The following is a 7,124-nucleotide window of genomic DNA, read 5'->3' on the forward strand; positions in this document are numbered from 1 at the left end:
AACAAAATAAAATAAAATAAACCTTAATAAAATAAATAAAAATAGCAACAGTAAGTATTTTATTGTAAGTAGAAAAAAATAAAAAATAAAGAAACAAAGAAAACAAAAAATGGAAAAAAAATGCCACCTACTGGGTACCACAGCGTGAATACGATTAGAAACCCATCCATGGGCCAGGATTCAGGCCCATAGGCAGGTACAGTGTGTTTAGGCCTGAAAGTATGCATTTGAGAGGAGCTCGAGAAGGCTCCAGGAGTGGGGCTTATAAACCACACTCGAACTCCCTCAACTAGCGTGGTGGGATTAAACTTTCGTGCCTCGACGCGGGCAGGCCTTTAGTCCCGGTTGGTGCCACCAACCGGGATTAAAGGTACGCATTGGTACAAGTTCATGGTAACAACCGGAACCAATCCCCACCCTTTAGTCCCGGTTGGTGCCACCAACCGGGACCAAAGGCCTCTGCTTCCCGCCCTTTGGGCTGCTGAAAAGAGACCTTTGGTCTCGGTTGGTGACACCAACCGGGACTAAAGGGGGCATTGGTCCCGGTTGGTGCCACCAACCGGGATCAATGCTCTGTCTATATAAACAGCACTTGTGAAAATTTTCATTCAGTTCTTCGATCTCGCCCGACGACGCCGCCAGGCTGCCCTCTGCCTCGCCGTCGCCGCGCGCCGTCCCGCGCCGCCCAAACACCGTCGCCGCCCCATGCCACCCCTGCCCCGACCTCGCCGTTGCCGCCCTCTGTCACGCCTCGTCGTCGCTGCTCAGTGAGCCCCCTGTTGGAAATATGCCCTAGAGATAATAATAAAAGGATTATTATTATATTTCCTTGTTCATGATAATTGTCTTTTATTCATGCTATAATTGTGTTATCCGGAAATCGTAATACATGTGTGAATACATAGACACCAAACATGTCCCTAGTAAGCCTCTAGTTGACTAGCTCGTTGATCAACAGATAGTCATGGTTTTCTGACTATGGACATTGGATGTCATTGATAATGGGATCACGTTATTAGGAGAATGATGTGATGGACAAGACCCAATCCTAAAAATAGCACAAGATCGTATAGTTCGTTTGCTAGAGTTTTTCCAGTGTCATGTATCTTTCCTTAGACCATGAGATCGTGCAACTCCCGGATACCGTAGGAGTGCTTTGGGTGTACCAAACGTCACAACGTAACTGGGTGACTATAAAGGTATACTACGGGTATGTCCAAAAGTATCTGTTGGGTTGACACGGATCAAGACTGGGATTTGTCACTCCATATGACGGAGAGGTATCTCTGGGCCCACTCGGTAATGCATCATCATAATGAGCTCAAAGTGACCAAGTGTCTGGTCATGGGATCATGCATTACGGTACGAGTAAAGTGACTTGCCAGTAACAAGATCAAACGAGGTATTGGGATACCGACGATCAAATCTCAGGCAAGTAAAATACTGATTGACAAAGGGAATTGTATACGAGGTTGCTTGAATCCTCGACATCGTGGTTCATCCGATGAGATCATCGAGGAGCATGTGGGAGCCAACATGGGTATACAGATCCTGTTGTTGGTTATTGACCGGAGAGCCGTCTCGGTCATGTCTACATGTCTCCCGAACCCGTAGGGTCTACACACTTAAGATTCGGTGACGCTAGGGTTGTATAGATATGAGTATGCAGTAATCCGAAAGTTGTTCGGAGTCCCGGATGAGATCTTGGACGTCATGAGAAGTTCCGGAATGGTCCGGAGGTGAAGAATTATATATAGGAAGTGTTATTTCGGCCATCGGGAAAGTTTCGGGGTCACCGATATTGTACCGGGACCATCGGAAGGGTCCCGGGGGGCCACCGGGTGGGGCCACCCATCCCGGAGGGCCCCATGGGCTGAAGTGGGGAGGGAACCAGCCCATAGTGGGCTGGTGCGCCCCCCCTTGGGCCCCCCCATGCGCCTAGGGTTGGGAACCCTAGGGGAGGGGGCGCCTCCACTTGCCTTGGGGGGCACTCCTCCCCCTTGGCCGCCCCCCTAGGAGATCCCATCTCCTAGGGCCGGCGCACCCCCCTAGGGGTCTATATAAAGGAGGGGAGGGAGGGCAGCCGCACCATGAAGTCTTGGCGCCTCCCTCTCCCCTGCTACACCTCTCCCTCTCGCAGAAGAACGGCGAAGCCCTGCTGCGGTGACTGCTGCATCCACCACAACGCCGTCGTGCTGCTGGATCTTCATCAACCTCTCCTTCCCCCTTGCTGGATCAAGAAGAAGGAGACGTCACGCTGACCGTATGTGTGTTGAACATGGAGGTGCCGTCCGTTCGGCGCTAGGATCTCCGGTGATTTGGATCACGTCGAGTACGACTCCCTCATGCCCGTTCTCTTGAACGCTTCCGCTCGCGATCTACAAAGGTATGTAGATGCATCCGATCACGCGTTGCTAGTTGACTCCATAGATTGATCTTGGTGAAACGTAGGAAATTTTTTTGTTTTCTGCAACGTTCCCCAACAATGGCATCATGAGCTAGGTCTATGCGTAGTTCTCTTTGCACGAGTAGAACACAATTTGTTGTGGGCGTAGATGTTGTCAACTTTCTTGCCGCTACTAGTCTTATTTTGCTTCAGCGGTATTGTGGGATGAAGCGGCCCGGACCAACCTTACACGTACGCTTACGTGAGACCGGTTCCACCGAATGACATGCACTAGTTGCATAAGGTGGCTGGCGGGTGTCTGTCTCTCCCACTTTAGTTGGAGCGGATTTGATGAAAAGGGTCCTTATGAAGGGTAAATAGAAGTTGACAAATCACGTTGTGGCTTTAACGTAGGTAAGAAAACATTCTTGCTAGAACCCTCTTGCAGCCACGTAAAACCTGCAACAACAATTAGAGGACGTCTAACTTGTTTTTGCAGCAAGTGTTTTGTGATGTGATATGGCCAAAGTTGTGATGAATGATGAATGATATATATGTGATGTATGAGATCATGTTCTTGTAATAGGAATCACGACTTGCATGTCGATGAGTATGACAAACGGCAGGAGCCATAGGAGTTGTCTTTATTTTTTGTATGACCTATGTGTCATTGAGAAACGCCATGTAAATTACTTTACTTTATTGCTAAACGTGTTAGCCATAGTAGTAGAAGTAATATTTGGCGAGCAACTTCATGGAGACACGATGATGGAGATCATGATGATGGAGATCATGGTGTCATGCTGGTGAGAAGATGATCATGGAGCCCCAAGATGGAGATAGCCATATGATACTGGCCATATCATGTCACTATTATTTGGTTGCATGTGATGTATATCATGTTTTTGCATCTTGTTTACTTAGAACGGCGGTAGTAAATAAGATGATCCCTCATAATAATTTCAAGAAAGTGTTTCCCCTAACTGTGCGCCGTTGCGAGAGTTCGTTGTTCCGAAGCACCACGTGATGATCGGGTGTGATAGATTCCAACGTTCACATACAACGGGTGTAAGACTAAAAGTGCGTTATATCGACTAGAGGGGGGATGAATAGGCGATTTTTATGGAAGTCTTCAAAACATGGAAGTTATGAAGACAAACGATAGAAATAAACCTATTACCCTGCAGCGGAAGGTAGACTACACTAGGCAAGCCATAGTCAAGTATTCAATGGATTGAAAGCACAATGACTAATAGCAGCAATGTAGTAAGGATCAGGTAGGAAGATATTATGAAGCCAAACAGAAAACGCAGTCACTCAGTGAAGACAAACGATAGTGCAATCATACAATGACTTCACAAGGAGTAACAGTAAGTAAAGGGAAGGGAAGACGAAACCAGTGACTCGTTGAAGACAATGATTTGTTGGACCAGTTCTAGTTGCTGTGACAACTGTACGTCTGTTTAGGGCGGCTAGGTATTTAAACCTTAGGACACACGGTCCCGGACACCCAGTCCTGAACACGCAGCTCAGGACACCCAGTCCTCACCGTATTCCCCTTGAGCTAAGGTCACACAGACCTCGCCCAATCACTCTGGTAAGTCTTCAAGGTAGACTCCCAAACCCTCACAGACTTTGTTCACCGGCAATCCACAATGTCTCTTGGATGCTCAGAACGCGACGCCTAACCGGCTGGAGGATGCACAGTCCTCAAGTGTAATAAGTCTTCAGATCACACAGACAAGAAGACTTCAAGTGATGCCTGATTCTTTTGGCTCTGGGTGGTTAGGGCTTTATCCTCGCAAGGAATTCTCTCTCAAAGGCTTCGAGGTGGGTTGCTCTCAAACAACAAAAGCCGTACTCTGAATCTGAGCAGCGAACCGTTTATGGTTGTAGGGGGTGGGCTATTTATAGCCACTTGGCAACCCGACCTGATTTGTCCAAAATGACCCTGGGTCACTAAGGAACTGACACGTGTTCCAACGGTCAGATTTCAAACTCACACGGCAACTTTACTTGGGCTACAAGCAAAGCTGACTTGTCCGACTCTGGACAAGATTCTCTCTCAAAGTCTTCACTCGAAGACATAGGTTTTGTTTAGGCATCACTTCAGTCATTCTGACTGGTTCTCTTGGACCCCACTTAATAGTACGGTGGTTCCTATGACTCAACACAGAAGAAAAAGAACTACGAAAGATCTAAGTCTTCGAGCTCCATATGCTTCATGCGGTGTCTTCTCATGTCATAGTCTTCAATGTGAATATCTTCATATACCACCTTTGACTTCAATGTCTTCATACATTTTTAGGGGTCATCTCTGGTAGGAAAACCGAATCAATGAGGGACTTCTACCTGTGTTATCCTGCAATTCTCACAAACACGTTAGTCCCTCAACTAGGTTTGTCGTCAATACTCCAAAACCAACTAGGGGTGGCACTAGATGCACTTACAATCTCCCTCTTTTTGGTGATTGATGACAAACTAGTTGAAGTTTTCAATGGGGAATATAATTTGTGAAATTGTAAATGATAAGGAATTGTCTTCATAAGTTGCAAGGGCTCCCCGTGAAGATGTGCATATAAGTAATTTGCTTTTGGAATGCAAATGCACATGGCAGGTTGTACTTGTGGAGATGCACTTCAACTTATGATGACAATCCACTATGCATGTGAAAGTACAAGAAGATAATGACATGCATAATGGAAAATGGACGTCTGCAGAATGATCTAAGTGCAGAATTTATCGTTGCACATGCAGGATTTATCATCGCAAAACAAGGTGGCAAATAAGTAGCAGACGACCATCGAGTTTAAGTGTTACAACTCAAAGAACCAAATGTAGCAAAACGAGAGTTGTAAGCACGAAGCAAAATATAAAGCACCCGCCTATATGGACCCGCTTGAAGACTATCAAACTCATATGCTTCTCCTCCTTTTGTCAGTAAGGACCAAAAAGGTTTGAAGACATAGAGCATCTACTCGTTCCCATGAAGAGTAGGTGAAGCAGCAGGGTCGTTGGTGGTGTTTGGAGCAGAGTTGAAGCGTGCTGAAGATGGTGGCGGTGAAGTAGCATCGTCTTCATCCTCGATCACTCTGGCATTCATGGTTGCAGCAGAGGAAGAGAACTCAGAGTCTTCAAGGGATGGAGTTCGTCATAGCACTGCCCTTCGAGGAGGTGTGGAGTCAAACTTGAATCGCTCAGTGAAGCCATCCTCTTGAAGATCATCTTCAGAACACATCAGTGTTAGCCCTTTCCATGTGCGGTGAGAGGTTTCATGGGCAACAAAAGCATTCTTGGTGGCAAGATTGCGAATGCGATTAACATCCACCAAGAGGCTTTGCATCTGACGCTTCAGCCAGTCATGATGCCTATCATGTTAATGATGAAGAGACACAAGAAGCTCTCAGTCATTGAGAACACGAGTGCGCTTCTTGGGTCGTGGAGCAGTTGTGCTATCAGTGGCTTTAGTGAGAGCAGGATGCGGTGCACGTGTAGTGCCAGCCAAAGGATACACACGAGTTATGGCTCCAATGCCTTCAACGTTCTGAGTAAAACTCTGATGCTCTGCATTCTAAAGACTTAGAGGTTCCTTGGCAGGCTCAGGATAGATGGCTTCAGTAGACATATCCATATCAGGCAAAAAGATCTGATGGTTGCGGGCCGAGGGCTGATACGCACTAGTAGAAAAAGGGTCAAATGTGAAGCACATTAGTGCCGGCTTGAATTTGAGCCGGCACTAATGTGACCATTAGTGCCGGTTCCAACGGCTAGGCGGGCGGGCATCATTAGTACCAGTTCGTGGGTAACCTTTCGTACCGGTTCATGCCACCAACCGGTACTAATGAGGCTGTGTCAGGCTATGGTCAGTCTGGGGCCCCCACGAAGACCTTTAGTGCCGGTTCATGCCATGAACGGGTACTAGAGTTTCTTTGTAAGCTGATTTTTAGTCCCACCTCACCAAGAGAGAGGCAGTATGAGCGGTTTATAAGCCGTGAGTGCACAGACAATGACGAAGAGTTGCAATGCTCACCTACATGTTGATTAGCTTCAAGCCTTGCGGAATAGCATAGATTGAACTGAGCTATTTGCAGTGCAGTCTACACTATTCCGAATGGCTTGAAGCAAATTAACCAGCATTGCACCTCTTTTTCTATTTTTGATAACTTATTTGAACTCCGGACATCTTTTGTGTTCAGTATGCGGCATTCAAAGCGACGTCATCAATTTCCAACATGTTCTGACATCATTTGTTGTTTTTCGGTCATTTAACGCATGTACTAACTACACTATTCCGAATGGCTTGAAGCAAATTAATCAGCATTGCACCTCTTTTTTATTTTTAATAACTTATTTGAACTCCGGACTTCTTTTGTGTTCAGTATGCAGCATTCAAAGCGACGTCATCAATTTCCAACATGTTTCGACATCATTTGTTGTTTTTCGGTCATTTACCTAATTGTTTAGAGAGCTAAATGACCGTGAAATTGAAAATCACTACAAAATGAATCCTGAAAATGTTGAAACTTGGCATGGTATCATTATATCACCCGCATAGCATGCGCGAAAGAGTAGAGAGGGTCACGGCAAAAACTGGACGCACTTCGTGTACAAACTGGACATACTCTTTCGGAGTATCAGGGTTTCGGATGAGAACTCATCTGTTACATGGCCACTTCAATGTTTTTTAAACTTATTTGAGCTCGGGACTTCTTTTGTGTTTAGTATGCAACATTCAAAG

The sequence above is a fragment of the Triticum aestivum genome, chromosome 3A (genome assembly GCF_018294505.1).
Source record: "Triticum aestivum cultivar Chinese Spring chromosome 3A, IWGSC CS RefSeq v2.1, whole genome shotgun sequence".
NCBI lineage: Eukaryota > Viridiplantae > Streptophyta > Magnoliopsida > Poales > Poaceae > Triticum > Triticum aestivum.